Genomic DNA, 17,829 nt, shown 5'->3' with positions numbered 1-17,829 from the left:
GATATGCATGAATGCATTAATGCAACAATCATAAATAACGGATGAATCAAGTCATTGTCAAGATCAATAATCCATTTTGGTGGATTATAGTTTACACCTTATCAACATCCAACTTCCATTGATATTGACAAGACTTGATTGGATCAACCAAGAATCAAGGGTTTGTTGTAAGTCACGAGCATAGAGTCTGGGTAAGAACCATCCCAAAGGAGTTAAATAAGGATACAAACATGTAGATCATGTTCTAAAAAGTTCCCAGAGTCTTTTAATTCCATCTACCGGATATTACAGGTTAGGATGATTGACTCATCAACCCATAATATTCTCAAGAGAAACTCATCTGAGTGTAGTATCGCGTAACAACTATTATCAAGTCTACACTTGAACAGTCTCCGTACAACCTCCTAAATAGGCCAAGAGGGTAAATGTTCTACGGTCCTCAGCTTCTAGGACCCCAAATTAGAGATAGTAATGCCTAACCACAAATACTTATGTGACATTTCCAAATCCAAAAGGGTCTCCACTAAGCGGATGGGTCTCAAGCCAACTTGTTAAGGACTACTCCACACAAGTCGAACATGACTATACCATCCTTCTATCTTAATTGCACTCAAGTTCAGGTTAGAACTTATCTCACCACTCAGAGATCACCAAGCACAACAAACAGATTATATCATACAAACAAATATATACACATATCAAATACACAATTATATACACACAAAAAAAGTATGCTAAACCCACTGCAGACTAGATCCCCAGCAGAGTCGCCACTTAATTTCTGTAGCGGTAAATTCATGATCATCAAGCTATGGATAAGCTAGACATCAAATAACAAGAGTCGCCTCCGCGCTTCTATTGTTTCCAAGGGAAAAGGGAAAAGTACGAACAAACCCAAAAATAAGAAGTTTTCAAATCAAAACTAATAAAATGCCAGAGATTACAGGTAAGGGGGTTGGTTACATAGAGGGAAGGTGTTAGCACCCAAAGTGTCCTAGGTACTCCTAGGGAGCCCTTTTTTGTGTGCATATGTATTTTGTATAAAATGATATTTGCAAGCAAATAGAATGGGGGGGTGAGAAAAGAATTCATTAATTATATTTTTGTGTTTGACAAGACCTTTGGACTTGTGCCTACGTACCAACATAAAAATGAGGAATCAAAACCTCGTAGTTCGTGGTATAAATTTCAAAGTGGATACATTGCTTTTAACAAAATTTAAGTTTGAAAGGCACAAAGGCCTAAAAATGGTTTGAATGAGTTAGTTCTTTTTGGCTTTTGAAAATTTTAAGTCAAGTATGGTTAAGTCTATTTACAAGTTTGATTAAGAAAATGAGTTTGAAAATGCAATGGCATAAGACCAAAGTTTCTAGTTTGCAATATGGTCAAAGTTTAGAAATCAACAAACACAAGCAAAGAAGATTTTTGAAAGGAGGGAGAGATTTTGAAATTAAAGAAATGGGGAAGAGATGAAGAGACTAATCATAAGCATAAATTTAAAAGTTGAGAGTTGAAAAGATCTGACCAATTGGCTGCAATCCAATAGACAAGAATGTCATATAGAAAGCCAAATTCCCTTGGACTTTTGAATCAAGCAACAAAAATTTCACAATATATCAACTTGAGAAGCAAGGCATCAAATAAAGATAGCCACATCCAAGCTTAGCAACTCCATGAACTTCTTCAAATTTGCCCATGTAGCAGATAAATTCCACAATGCCACAAGTCACATGTTCAAAATAATAGCTTCACAATGATCATGTTACAGATGAACTCAAATAGATCATCAATGATGTATCAGATGAAGTTTCAAATTACGAGCACTTGGTTACATGAAAGTTGGCATTGGCCAAGTCCTTTGCATAGGGAGGTTGCCTAAATTCTAAGTCCAATTTGTCCAAGATCAAGTCAACAGTCCACACAAAAGTTTTTTAGGGTTTTTGTTCTTATTATGTACTATAATGGTCCAAGACCATATAAACAAACAAAATATGCACAAGCAAGATATATCACACAATATGGTCCAAATGGACAAAGGGAAAATGACATTAACATAAACAATTAGAATGGTATGAACAATGGAAAATGAATAGAACTTAAAAATTAAAGTGCATTAAAATAAAGGACTTGAAATTAAATGTTAGTTGTTATTGAGTTAGAAGTTAGTATTGTTTTGCTTTTGCTTTTCATTTTAAGTCATTCTTTGGAGAACACTCAACCCACTTATCACAAGCATGGATCCTTGAGCCAAGACATCTTCCAAAGGAAGGAAAAAAGGCCAAGTTTCCACACAATACCGTGAAAGAGGGGAGACGTACAATCTCACTAACTAGAATGTTATGCCTTTTGTGTCAAAATTTAGCGCTATGTTAAGCAATCGTAATTGGACTTATGTAGAAGTCACAACTATTTGAGGTCGGGCAATAGAATTTTGGTGTTAATGCATGTTAGAGACATAGTATGATGAACTATGCTCATGAAACATACCACACACAAAAAGAATATGCAAAAGTAGTGGCCTAACCTCATCCATACTCTTGTTGATTTTGCAATCAACTAGCCTTAGGATATGAAGATATCATAGGACCATGACATGAATGCATAAAGAAGGGGAATGAGATGAAGAGGGAGAGGGAAGTGAATCAAACTCAAATTGGACAAAGGAGGACTTTTACCAAATTAAGATCATTCATTCATTTTGGGAGATGGAATGTACATTCCATCAATCCCCTAAATCCAATGATCTTAACCTAACAAAGTCAAATCAACCTTGACCAAGGCCCAACCACACAAGTCAAACTTACACAAATCAATCAAAAGGGCTCAACACAATTATTTGACATTTATTCATTTTAAAAATACTATAAATAATGAATTAAATTAAATATGGTTAGTCAAATTCCTAAAACCTCATCAAAACACCAAAGAAATGGCCATGAGTTTATCATAAGTCAAACAAGGTCAAAAGACCTTGGAGAAAAAAATTCAGAATTTTTGGAAACTTAAAAGTATTTTTAAACAATTAAAAATAATCATAAAATCAATTAAATCATGAAAAATATTAATAATGATCCAAAAAATAATTTTAATTCAAAATATCAAAGAGGATTTTATTTAAATTTTTTTGGTGAAACTCTCATATTTTTTGGATGATATTAAAATTAATAAGAATTAATGAAAATCAAAGGAATAAAATGAAAATCAGAAAATACAAAAAAACGTGGACCACTTGATCTCCCTCATTAATTGAGGTGGCAGATCAAGTGGACACAGACGCGCGTTCCATGATGGAACTCAGTCAGTGCGCCACATAAGTGGTAATCAAAACCAACACCTGTGATTAAAACATTTTAAATGAAATCAATGGCTCTGAACCATGCCACCTCGCTGCCGGAGCAAAAGGTCGGTTACCTTCTCAGGTGAACCTCGTCGGACTGGTTCAATCATCACCCTGATTAAAATGAAAAAGGAGGACATGATTTGAAAGAAAAAATGGCGTAGAGCACGAATCTGACCTTAATTTTAACTAAATCCAAATATATAGAAAGATATGAGGAGTTGAATTTTGAGGTGTGTTAACTGAGTTTCTTCGATTTGACCTCAAAGCAACTCAATCTTCTTGCCCACATTGGTAGGACTTCAGACAACCAAAGATCCAAGAGAATTGATGAGAATTGAGTGAGAATTGAAGAGAAGAAAAAATCTAGAAAATACCTTCAATGATGTGCAGAACTTGGTCTCTCTTGCTTCAATTCAAGTTTGATCTTACTCCAATAGCTTGCAGAAGTGGTTTAGGATTTGGTACAAAGCTTTGGATCCTAGAGTTTTTGAATCTCCAAACAGTGAGATTCAAACTCAATTTTCAAGTGAAAATTATCAGGTTTTCCTTTGAATTGTGAGGGTTTGAAGAGTGGAGGCAAAGCTGGCACGCAAGGGTCCTCTCAAATGAGCTCATAGGGTCTCTATTTATAGCAAATTGAAGTGTTATTTGCACACTTGAAATTTCTTCCAAATTTGGCAATGTCATGCTCATGCTTGCATGGGCGTGTACAGGCCCATGAACCAATGCACTAAGGTCCAAATTCAACTATGTTGAAGTCTGAATGAAGCTTGATGGGGCAAGGCAAAGTGAAATGGTCATTTGATGTTTTGATTTTACCAATTGATGCAGGCCTATTAACACCATACGCAGCCCTAGAAAACCTCATCAAAAATGAATGAATTAGGACTCTTTGGAAACCTTAGATCAAGAGGAACAACTCTTATGTTGAACACTTTTCCATTTGGAACTTGTATCATGGTGAATTTTGAGGTGGAAGTTTGGAAATTTCAACATGTTGAAATATTTTCTAAGTGTTAAGTTATATACTTCAATATTCCACCTTGCTTAATTTTTTATGTGAGCTCCAAATGAGAAAAGTGTATTCATGAAAGATGTAACTCTTTCAAAGACCTTCAAAATGGTAACCAATTTTCTATCATTTGGATTTAGAATGAGAAAGTTATGCATTTTTGAAGTTGAGGAAAATCACTTGTTCAATAGTATTGGTCCAAAATGACCTATAATGTATCCTCATATCACATGCTCATAAAAGTTGAATTAGCTTTAACTCCAATCATAAAAGTTGAATTACACATATTGAATTTAATTGTGAAACTTGGAAACCGTTCATCTCATACAAATTGAGCAAGTTATGGCCTTGGGAAGTTGACTTTCAACTTAGGGTTTAGACAAAATGATCTATAATGTTTCAACATAGCAAATGACTTTCTAAGAAAAACTAGCTCTAGACCTCAACATTAAAGTTGTTTGGCATGTCATTTAGAGTAACGTTTCTCTTGGGATAATTTTCATATGATGAAAATTGTAGGAGATAGAGTCTAGGGAGACCCAATTTTGATCAGATGAATTCATTTGGCCAACCACCATCAACCAACTTGCTAACTTGCAGTTCTCTTGACTTTTTAGGCTCCTGGTAGATCATATATGTATAATATAATGAATTTTGAAGTGTCCCTTGATAAATTTGTTCAATTGGTGAGGAAGCTTGTTGAAGAAGTTACTCAAAATACCCAGATAAACTAGGGTTTCCAAGGCAAACCAACTCCAAACTCTTAAAGAAGTCTTGATAAAAATATCATGAAAAGATAACTAGAGCTCATATATGATGCTTATAGACATTTTGGATCAATCCTTGCTTGTGCTATTAGCCATGAGGGTCTTAAACCCTATATATGAACTTGATAGATCAATGGGGATCATGCCCTACCTACAAAAGAGTTAGACAAATGCAAAGACATATTTTTGGTATTTTTGTTAGAAATATGATAATGTACAAGTATGTTATAATCACATGGTGCTTGGTGATCTCTCCCAAAACAAACCCAATGAAAGAGGGGTAAGGAGGATGCCAATGTGTGATCCCAATGCTAGTGCATATGATGAAATTGCATGAGGGATCTTAGGGTCAAAATTAGGGTCTTACAGCGTCTTTCACCTTTTGAAGCTGAGATTTATTTGTTCATTTGAGATCAATGTCTTTGAAGACTTGATTAAAGTAAGCATCGAATTTAAAGAGATATTGAACCAAGGTATCCTAAATCTGTTGTTTATTGAGTTAACTCGTCAAACGTTGAATATTAGCCCCAAGTAAAGCATCTCCTTCAATGGTGTTGAGAAGGTCGACCTCGAAGATATTGGCTTTCAATTGTTGGATCAGGAGGTTGATTAAGTCATGGCCAGTATCACCTAACGAGACGTCAAAAAAAAGGACTTGACCTAGAGCCTGTTGATAGTTTGCAAAACTTTTGGAGTCTCTTGATAGCTTCAGTAGGATTTTTCTTTTGAAAGCAAGGATTTCCTCTTGGCTCAAAGACGTGTTCGACACTGAATCTTGGATGTCAGCTTGAGCTTGCTCTGGTTCTTTAGTGGCAGGTTGATCATTTTCTGTGATGGGGATAGTTTCGACGTTGGGTATAGCCTTCTCTTCTTTGTTTTTGGTTGGGCTGTTAGGTTACAGAGCATCCTGAGCCATATTATCTTGAATGGATGTAGTGGTGTTATCCAATTCTTTATTGCCTTGTGGGGAATGTTGGTCGATATTGATTTCCACTTGAGGTTTTGGAGAAGCGTATGTTATCTTATTGATGGGTTGGTTATCTGGATGAACAGAGGAAATGATAGAATCAAGGAAATCTGACTAATGGATATGAGATATTGTTTTAGAAGGAATTGATCGAGGGATACCTGGTGGATTTTCTGCCTCATTCTGGTTCATTTATGTTGTTCCCTGAAAAGAGAAAGAATAATGAGTTAAAGCCTAAAGTAAGGTAGAAAGAGGAGAATATGGGGTGAATCTAAAATTACCTTAGAGTCAGATTTGTCTGGTTCTTAGACCGGTTTGCTTTGAGGTGCGTTTGATTTTTTATTTTTAGTTAAGATAAGGTATTGAGCTTCCTCTCAATTCTTTTCTTTCTTACCCTTTTATTTTGTTGCTTATATTTCTTCTTTGTTTTTATTGGAGGGACCGACAGTTGAGGCAGTATCTTTCTTGGGTTTCAATTTTTTGGGGGTTCCTTTCTTTTGCCGGTTTATGTTTGGTCGGGGAGAGCCTCTAGGTTTTTACCTTGAGAAGATAAGAGCTTCCTCAGTCTCCTTTGAGCTTTCTTTTTCAGCCTAAGTTTTTATTGGATTTGGAGTAGCCTAAAAGTAAAGTCAAATGAGACAGATGGTTTTTAGGAAAAAGATCACAAAAGAATGTAAAAATCATTGATGAACCTGAGTATAAGTGGTTGTAGGCTTCTTTTTTTCCTTGGATTTGGTAACCGGGGAGTCAGGATAACGCTTTCGATTCTGAAAGATGAAATGTTAGAATCATCTCAATCTATGGGGAAAGGTCAGAAAAGAATGAAGTACCTTTTTCTTGGGCTCTTCTGTCTTCTTCGTTTCTTCTACATTAGAAGGTCCTTCAGCATTAAGGTCAGTCTGTGCTTCAGGTTCTCCTACAACCAAAATGCAAGAAAATGAAAGTTATGAATAGTTCGAAGACCATAAACATATACCTTGTGGTTCTAGGTTTTCTGGTAGGCCGAAGAAGGCAGCAAATAATCTCTTTCGAAATTTGTCTTTTTTAAAGTGGCTATTGAAGTATTGTGTCCACCAGTTGTGGTATTCGACGATCATGAAAAATGATTGTTGAAATTGGAAAGTGGGAAGTTCAAGGACTTGTTTAATATAAAATGCAGTGTAAGCTTTGTAATATGCAATGGTGAATCTCCTTTTCGACCAACAGATGTCGTCTTCATGAATGTAAAGTGAGCATGGAAGCATTTGGCTAAAGCCAAATTATCTGGCCACTAAGTTAGGTTGGTAGCCAACGAAACCATAGCCAGGAGTCCCAACTTCGATTCTTATGGATAAGAGTGAGGGGTCAAAAAGGTTGCCCAAGCAGAGTTCGACATGGTAGCTGCTGAAGGAGATACCCTTGGAAACATGTTCCTGAACTAGGACGGACACACACATCGATCCAGGAATGGGGCCATTGTCGAAGTAAAAATGGTTAATTCAAGGAAGAGATTGATGTATTTCATAAGTGTCTTTTATGAGGGGGTTTCTTGAGGAGTAGTCAGAGCAAGTATGGTGCCTTCGATAGTTTTGCAGTCATCATATACTATCAAGGCTCGAGAGGTAGTGATTTGAAGTTTTGGTTTGAATGTGGTGTTTAGCCAAAGTTGCAAAAGCCACAAAGGACCTGAAGCCAGGAAAGGCTTGATGGTTTCAAGGAGATGTTTTAATTTATAGGAGGTTTCTCTAGGTAATTGGTAGAGATTTCTCTAGGAAAGGCTTGTGACCTGGAAATCGAATAGTGCCTCAAGAAAGCAAAGAGTTTGTTGGACAGAGAAAAGGGAATGAGTACATGTTTGGCCCAGTTCGAGATCTTTTCTTTTGACAATGGATGTTCAGGGATGAAATCTCTTCATTGTTCATCTTCCTCTGGTGGTATTGTGAAAGCTATTGGATTATTTCATGTGTCAAGCTTGGAATATGATGCCTTAGTGGATGCCATTGCTGAAAGTGGAAGCGTTTTTTAGGAGAATAAAAGTTGTTTTCTCTCTGCGCAAGAAAGCTATGAAAAAAGTTGAAATGAAGAAGAAGAGAAATAAGTTGGAGCTAGGTATATATAGATTTTTTTCATTTCATGCCTAAATACGGACACATGGCATCCACGTGAAGATTTTGAAACAATTTCGTGTGTTACGAAATGGGGCATTAATGTGAGTGGAACAATTAAAGTTAACATGCACATACATGACTTCTTGAAAAATAGGAATGATGATGAGATTCTTAACAAATGTCATTGAAAGTTATAACGCACCTTAAAAAAGGGTAATGATGATAATGACGTCAGCGAAGAAATGGAAGCAGTGTCGATAAATACAATAAAAAATGTCACGTTTCTTTTTTCTGATCAAATTAAAACATGCATTTTCTAGGGCAATTTGTTACCTAGGATTTTTCGACCTGACTATAAATGGAAATCAATAATAAGTGTTCCATGATGAAAGCTATTAAACATGTCGAAATAATGCGTGTGGCGAGTATGGTCGAAGCAGTTGAAGGTTGAGGAGCGTTGGTAGCATTTGTGGACTTAGTGAAAAATTCAAATTCTCTAAGTTGGTTATTTGGTTTGATTGAAATAGAGGGAATTGGATTAGAACAAGTCGTTACTCGAAAACACATGTAGGCTCGTCGAAGATAACGATTGCATGGAAGTAAAACGTGTCATAATTTGTTTATTCGACCGTTTGTAGGTGGTTATTTTATATTAGTATATAAGGGGGCGCATATTCACACTATAGGGGTCTGCAATTGTATTCATATTTCTACATACTCAAAGTATTTGCGTAATTATGAAACAAGTGAAGAAAATGAATGTATGTGTTCCATATTTATAAATTCCAAGAACTTTTACATCCAAGCCTTTTTCTGCATTCATTTACATTTCGATCATTTATGATTTTATCTTCATTTTTACATTTCGATTTCAATTACCTTTGTCTTCAAAATATTTAGTCTTGTCAAAATTTCACATTGTTATCTTCACATTATGTTTTTTATTTCAATCATGACATGGTGTTCAAAGGTTTAAATTCAAACAAATATGTTTCGGGATATTTTAGAGTTTGATCCCTTAATTACTAATAGAAACTTGTTTTGGTTACCAAATTTACCCGTAAACACATGGGGCTTTACGAGAGTCTGGCTTTGGCTATCGCTGATATGGTAAGACTAGAAAATCCTAACATCCTACTAATAGGTGGACCTATATGGCTTTTGCGGTTATGTCTAAACACCACTTTTGAATCTTCCCTGAACCTCCGAGTTCCTCCTAAATCGAGAGTAGGAATCGAAGGTCCTTGCCTAGCTAAACTTACCTCAAACGAAGGGAAGGTTGTCTCTCTCGAAATCTTCAAAGATTACTTTCGGATGTTTTATGGGTGTAAAAACTTCACTAAATCGATGGCCCCATTTTCCAATCGTCAGTGCGGCCCTAAATGGTTCAGGAAACCTTATCCCAACCAATCTCGACGAGAGAAAGATGAAATAGAGAAGGTTTTATTTGCGTTTTTTAGTCCCACCCTTTTATGGATGAGGATTACCACTACAAAGGTAGGTTTAAGGGTGGCTCCTTACCAACCTAACTTGGTGGGTAGGAAATTTCGGGTAAGCCAACTGCTCCCTAAGTGTCTTATCCCTAGCGCCAAAACCTTCTTTTGTATGCTTGATACTGCTACTGATAGGTGGATCAAAGGTAGCCATTCATTCTACAAGAAGAAAGAATTTTCCTTACATGCTTTCGACTGCACTCTTTCTTATCACTGTACTCGGGAGTTCAAAGAATGGTGGACCCAACATTTGTCCCTTGTGCCTAACCAAACCATGATGTCACAATTTTTAGTCGATGCATTTTCTTTCCTAAAGGAAATAGGTACGTTTGTCGAGAACACTCAAAAAAAAATTTTGTTTCTTCCCTGTTTTTGATCCCTTGAAGCTAACTCGTGCTATTTTTCTTTGCAAGTAATCCAATTTTTTTGCCCAGTGGCTCTCTAGGGGCCAGTATTTCACGAGCTACAAGAGTAAGTTATTAACCCTTAATAAAAAATTTGTTTTTATCTCAGGCCTTCCTAACTTGAAAGTACATATCCAGGGAAGGATGGTGGTTGATACCTCTACCTCTAGACAGACACCGCGTGTGAGGGACTTGAACGATACCAACCCTAAGTCTTCTCATGACAATGCTCTGGGTTTGAACCTTGACTATTAATTATTTCTCATTATGATGTAATCCATTGCTCATCCTGTCCAATTTTGTCAATCTCCTCAAAAAGATAATGAATTCGACATTGTTGAAGGCAAAGAAAAGGCTTCAGTTCCCTCACCACCTGCTTTTAATGCTGGAACTTATGTTGTTGAAGCTATGGTCGTGCCTTCTAAGGTGATTGTAAGTCTGAGTGGGGCCTCTATTGGACATAAGAGATCAAGGCCTGAGGGTGTCACTACCTTCTAAGAAGAGAACACCAAAGATAGTGTATCGCCGCTTTGATATAAAAGATGGTTGAGAGACCACCTATTTGGACAACCTCAAACAACAGCTGAGACCACTACTTCACCGCCTCAACTTGAATAAGAATTGGTATATCTTGTTCCTATTTACTTATATTTATGTTCTTTGGCCAGCGCTGACTTTGTCCATTTCGCAACCTGTCAGAATGACTTTAGAGAGCTTCCATCCTCAATCAGTTGATCTGGATGAAATTGTCAAAGATCCCAATCTCCCAACCGTAACTCCCCCATATCACCCTCAGTCCTTCGGTACTTCTAATGATATGCAAAGTGATGCTGGTCATGATAGTGTTGTCTGATATGCACCACTTGGTCGGAAGATCTTGGAATTTGTCATGGTGAGCAACAATACATCGATGATCATGAATACCCTCACCAATCAACAAACAACGGTTATGCTACCTGAGGCCCACATGAGAACTAGCCCTCATATAGGAAATTCTATGGGTGTTCCTGTTGAAGCTTCTCTCGCCGCTGTGGGTCTTGGCCTTAGGCAATTATTTGGTGAATCTTTCCCTTATGATGGGCTCCCTGAACATACTCGCTCCTCCTCAACCCCTGGGTCACGCTGCGCTGAAAACCATAGGGAAGTGTCTTCTTCTACTTAGGATACTTCCAAGGTTTCTGAAACGGAAGATCCAATTGAGGTTTTTAGGAGGATCGTCGAGAACCCAGAAGTATTGTCTCCCGACTCGCCTGCTGGTCCAATTGGCAATTACTACGAATTGTTTGGGCAACTAAAATCCAAAATAGTTGGCATTGATTTCCTCCACACTTTTAGGGATAATCCCCTTGTCTTGTTTGAAATTCAAGGGTTGTTGTTGAAGTTAAGCAAACCTAGTGTCCCAGGCCTTATTGCCAACATTGTTTGAGATCTTGAACCCTTACTCGGGCAAGATGTACAAGTCGTGAGGCAAAAATAAGAGAGCTACAACTATCTCACACTAAGAATGAGCATTTTGCACGGACATCGTTGTTTGTTTTTTTATTCTCGTACTCTTATTGTTTGGTTTGAGGAAAAAGTTAAAGCTAAGAAGAAACTGGTCACTTTGGATGTTGACATCCTCTTCTAGAATCAACATATGAACTGGATACAATTGAAGTTAGAGGCGGTGCAGGTAGAGAGGGCCAAATTGGTAACCCCTGATGTAGGTTCTGGAGAATAAGAGTTGGACGAAGCCTCCAGTACCGGCTTGGAGCATTTCTAGGTCGTTAAGCAATTAGAGGCCAAAGTAGCCAAATTTAAAGCTTTGGAAAACATATTGATCTAAACTTTGATCTTGGACATGATCTCAGGTACAAACCTCTGTGGGGTCTGCTTCATTGGCTTTTTTTCAGGTCTGATTAGTAGCTTTAGTTCAACTAGCTCACGGCTAAGCCCAGACATTTCATTACAGTCCCAAGTGAAGCAATCTTTGAATTCTTTTAATAACTTGATCACTTCTGCTTTTAGGTGTGGGTCGATTATGGAACTAGTTTATGTCGGCCATTTCATCGTCCCATAGCCTAAGTCTACCTCTTCTAAAGGATCATGCGCCTTCATTTTCCTGGTCAAGATTGTTGGGTCCTTTTTGAATCCCAAAGGCTCATCATCATAGATGAAATCTAGCCTCTGGCTTTTTGAAGTTTTAGTTTGGCCGATAAAACCAAGTTAATCTTCCCATGAGTTCTCAGGCTTAATGGCTTCGACTACCAATATTTTTTGAGATTCGGCCTCCAAGGCCGCCAATATTTTGTTTTCAAACACATAGGCCGAAATCCGAGCCAATGCGTCTGACTTAATCATAATCTCCGTCAGATTCAGACCATCAATTATATCCGCCAGCAGTTTTGTATTCCTAGGTAAACTCGTGTTACGGTGTAGGTTCACTATGTAGCTTACTTCATGCCTTTCAAAGTTATACCCTCCTCCGATGGGTCTACATGGAGAAATGTTAGCCAATTTCCAGTCAAAGTTGAGCATGTCGATGTGATTTTACATCAACACAGAAAAAACTTTGATCCGCTTCGGTAATTTTGATGACCCTATCAGGCTTCCATATGGTGATCCTTTGATGCATATACGAGGGTACACATCCTACTCCATTCAATCATTCTCTACCCAACAATAGATTGTAGTTTGTTTTAGTCGGCACCACCATAAATAGTGTTGGCCTTGTGGTGGTTCCCACCACTACGTCGACTTAAATAACCCCTAAGGGTTTGCTGGTTTTGCCCCTATAATTGGAGAATACCATGTTGTTACAAGTTAAATCTTTGGCATATTTGCCTATTTTTACCAAGAGGGATTGAGGCATAACATTAACACATGTCCCACACTCGATCAATACTTTGTTTATTCGCACGCCATTTACCTTGGCCCTTATATACAAAGACTTCAAGTGTTGTTGCATGGCCATGTCTGGCCTTTCAAAAATGGCTTGGTCTTCAATCATTGAACTGTCATTCATCACATAATAACATAGAGTTTTGTGGGTAGTAAATTCTTCATCAAGACCTTCTTCCTCAATCACTTCTATGAATGTGTCGTACTCCAAAGGCAACATAGATATCATATTACAGATGATATCTAATTTTGGCTCAGACCTTGAATCAAAGTTATTTGTCTCCATATTGGCGTCTTTGACTGCCTTGTATTTTATTTCTTTCTCCTCTTTTATGGGTGATAGAGGGGGAAACATCCTTTTCTTGAATGGCCATCGACTATTCTGGCCTTCATCAACAAATCGAACGCTATCACTTCCGCTGGAGCTTCCAGCCTCTTATGCAACTTTCTTGTTTCTATAGTGCGTCTTCCACTGAGTCCTGGTCATGGAGGGTTTTCCCATGTACTTCTACGAGACATAAGAGTATTTCTTAGAGACTTAAGAGTTGTCTCGATATGAGGAACCATAATCAACATTCATAACATTCCACTTGCCCCCACTAGTTTCTGATTTACGAGCAGGGCATAACCATTCTCTGGGAGATGCACTTGTATTAGGGACATAAGTCTTACCCTGGAACATTTTTTGGGTCTTTCCCTTTGTTGGAGAAAGGTTCCTTAGGTATATCATGTCGGGCAAACTTCTTTGCTTGGTAAGGATTGGTCCTCTCCAACACTTTAGCAACTTCTTTTTCAAACACGAAGTTGCACTTGGGACACATCATTACCTCCGAATCTTTCAACCTGCATCGATTCATAAAATCGACCTGCTCCTCTTCAGCTATGGGATAGGACTTTTCTATTTGATCCTAGTGGTTTAGTTTTCCAGCTTCATCCACAATCTTGCCGATAGTGTTGATGACCATGATGTCCACTGGCTCGACAAAGAGAGCCTTAGATTTTGTTTTAGTTTCCTCCTTTGGGTGTGGTTTCTGCTTGTCAACAAACTTGAGTCTTCCATATTTGAGAGCATTTTGCACCATGTCCCTAAAAAGTATACATTGAGAAGTATTATGAATAAAAAAATTATGGAATTTACAAAAACCTTTTTTCTTTCTCTGTTTTAACGGCCCCTGAAAACCTTTTTGTAACTAAAGTTTGGAACAAAGATTTTTCCATCAACAACCAACATATCAAAGATTTTGTCACATTTATTAATGTCAAAGTTATATGTTCTAGCAATAAATTTATAATTTTTAGGCTCTACGGGATTCTTCTCGTTCGAGGGTTTTAGCAGCTTGCATGTATAGGAGGCTCGGACTTCAGTTCATCCACGTTGATCTCGTTTTCCTCCACATACTCATACTCTGAGTCGGATGAATTTTTTATGTTATCTACTTCGACATAAGATACTTTCTTTTTACTGAACTTAGAAGTTCTAGCTTTTTCAGCTTTTAACCGTTCGACTTGTCGAACTCTATCAGCCAATTGGGCCATGTCTCTCAAGTATTGGGTGTTTAACTTCTTCCTAATGGAGTAGTCGAGATCCCCTGTTGTCAGATCAACTAAACCATGTTCTAGCCCTTGTGTAAAACATCTCGCTTTCAAGGTTATATACCTATTGAGGCAATCATCGATGCTTTCAGCCACCTTTCCCTTCACACTGGCTAATTCCTTGAGGTTAATCTTACATTGCCCAATGTAGAACTGCTTGTGAAAGGACCTTTCTAGTTGGGACCATGTAAATATGGAATTCGGGGGAAGGGTGGTGAACCATGTAAAAGCGCTCTTTGTTAATGAGTTTGGAAAATACTTGATTTTCAGATTCTCATTGTTGGCTAAATCACCAGTTCCAGTCTGGTACCGGGTGACATGTTCGACGGTGGACTCACCAGTGTCACTAGAGAACTTGGTGAATTTTGGGACTTTCCATCCCCTAGGAAATTCGGTTTACCTTACGTACTAAGAAAGTGGGGATATATATTTTGGCTTGTGGAGGCATACGTTGAGGTCATTCTAGGCCAAAACACGTCCAATGATGTTGGTGATATTATCATGTACTCCTATGTTGTCTTGTCGGGCTTGTCTCAGGAGTCGGTCGACATCTTGATTGCGATACACCAGGACCATGTCGAGGCCTTTCGGCCTTTTATCGTGTCTGACAACCCTATTTTCCGGGGGGTTAACCCCATGGGGAATGTTAGGCACTGGAGTTGGTAGCACCAGTGGTGCCCCAAAAAATCAAAATTTCTACCTATTTTATGGGTTAAGTGTTGATAAGTCTGAGTTGCGTTTTCTAGAATTAGGGTCAACATGTTGTCAATCTGTTGTGTAATCGTGTGAACCATATCGAGGTTGCTTTCGACCGTTAACTGTCTCATGACTTGAAGAGAGTTATTAGTTAAAGATAAAGCACCCTGTGGAGAAAAATGCCCTATACCTCTTGGTGGTTATCCTAATTGGCCAAAGTTGCCCATGGTGGACACTGAATCCAAATATGGATTAAAGGGCAATGATATTTCCATCACGCTCTCCGAATATATTGACGCACTAGGGTGCAGGCTTGCCATCATTACGATGGGCATGTCATACGATTGTTCCTTTTAAGGTAACGAGAAGCCTAAACAAGGAGGCCTCTGGTCTCCTAGATTCCGTAACTCCCTAGAAAATGTTGGCCCAATTGACGCTTATGGTGATGAAATCCTTACATTTGGCGGTACAGAATACACCACTTCTTGGCTTATGACAGTGGGCATCTCCTCGACTGAGGTTGGAGACACAAAACTGCTGACACTAGTCATCATCGGTTATCCTCTTGGATTTGGAGTATTGCTTTGGGAAGGGGTTTGGTTTTTTCTACACATACCGGAAATAAGCTTACAACTCCTCAAGTGCGTACAATACAAAAAATCACAAAAACGGAAGACACAAAAACAAAGTGTAAGACACTACTTTTCTGCAAAAGTATCCGCACAAAAGGGTTCCACTAGGTGTGCTAATTTGTTTACCAATGTTTTTGGTAAGCAATCAGGAGTTTGAAAATGTATGAGATTAACTCGAAAAATTTCCAAAGTAATTTGTGCAAATAATTTGTGTGAACACACGTGCGTGTGAATTTATTGCAGCATAAGAAAAAGACTAACTGAAGTCAAGTTGTGATAAATGATAAGGTAAAATGCATTAAATAAAATTAAATAAAACAAAGGAAAAAGTACATGTTCCTTCTAAGGAGACAGAAAAGACTAAGAAAAAAGGGTGGACGCGGACACATTAATGTTTCTCGCTCTTTGACTCGGGTACTCACGTGGTATGGAGAGTATGTATGAAATTTTGTGACCTCTGATCCCATGTATGAGTCTGCTATTTATTCTATTTACAAAATAACTATCGATCGAGGTTATGACCACTAGGGGAATAACTGCATTTACATCACATTCAATCCTTCAAGTTCCCACTAGTGCGCTCACGTGTCTTCCAAGACATTATCTGCTTGCAACCCTCGTTGAGTGGTAACTTTTTTCCACTTATTCATGGAACTTCGACGATAACTGCTCCAACGTGTTGTCAACGATGCCTTTCAAGGATCCAAGACCTGTAAAAACCACTAAGTCTTTTATACCATATTGTTTAGTCCACTAGTCCTTTTGGTGGAATGAAGGCTCATGTTGATTGTCCTTCTCGAGATTTTGGATATGTTTACCCAACAATCTGGGTCTTGAGGATTTATCCCTGAGAGTTCTATAAACCATGTCTCGCTGTGTTTACAGCTCGATCGGCTCTTCGTCATTGGTCTGTCGACGACTTGCCATTAATGCCCCTTTAAAGATACTTTATAAATGTTCACACAGTAAACATCTTTTCATTGACATTCTTTGTTGACTTTCTAGTAGTTTAAAATCTAAGTGTAACAACTGTACGTACCAGGCATGAAAAGAAATTTGCTCAGTATAAGGTGGTTGGTCGAAAAGAACTACAAAGTGTCGATCAAAGACAAGATGATGAAAGTTCTCGACTCAGATGAAAGGTTAATCTTGAAAGAACCAATGTCTCATAATAGAACCTTCAGGATTGAACTAAATGTGTTGGAGCATAAGTTCCTTGCAACTACAACTAGCAAGGATGAATGGATATGGCATTATAGACTTGGCCATCTTAATTTTAAAGACATCAGAGAGATGAAGAGAAGAAACATGGTTTAAGGGTTACCAGAAATCGACATTTCAAACGAAATGTATGAAGAATGTGTGCAGGAGAAGAAACACAAGAACAACTTCATCAAGGATGCAGAAAGCAAGTTAAAGGAAATTCTCAAAGTCATATACTTTGATGTATGTGGTCTTATCCAAATGGATTTAATTGAAGGTAACAAATACTTTGTCACTTTCATAGATGATTTTAGTCGAAAATTGTTGACTTACCTGATTAAGAAGAAAAATCAAGTGATCGAGGTATTTTCCAAGTTTAAATCTATGGTCGAGAGACAAAGTGATCGAAAGCTCAAGATTTTGAGGACTGATGGTGGTGGAAAATATGTGTTGAAACACTTCGGCATGTTGTGTCAAAAAGAAGGGATTGTCCGTGAGGTGGTGCCACCCTACACTCCATATTAGAATTGAACTACAGAAAGGAAGAATAGAACCATCATGAATATGGTTAGAAGTATGTTAAAAGGCAAGCATCTATCCAAAGAATTATGGGGAGAAGTTGTGTCGACCACAACATACATCTTGAACAGATGTCCGATGAAGAAGCTAGAAGGAATCACGCTAGAAGAATGTTGGTTTGGTGTCAAGCCTAACTTGAGTCATCTGAAGGTATTTGGATCTATAACATAAAGACA

The sequence above is a fragment of the Lathyrus oleraceus genome, chromosome 2, assembly GCF_024323335.1.
Source record: "Lathyrus oleraceus cultivar Zhongwan6 chromosome 2, CAAS_Psat_ZW6_1.0, whole genome shotgun sequence".
Lineage (NCBI taxonomy): Eukaryota > Viridiplantae > Streptophyta > Magnoliopsida > Fabales > Fabaceae > Lathyrus > Lathyrus oleraceus.
Note: the sequence above shows the minus strand (reverse complement) of the source record.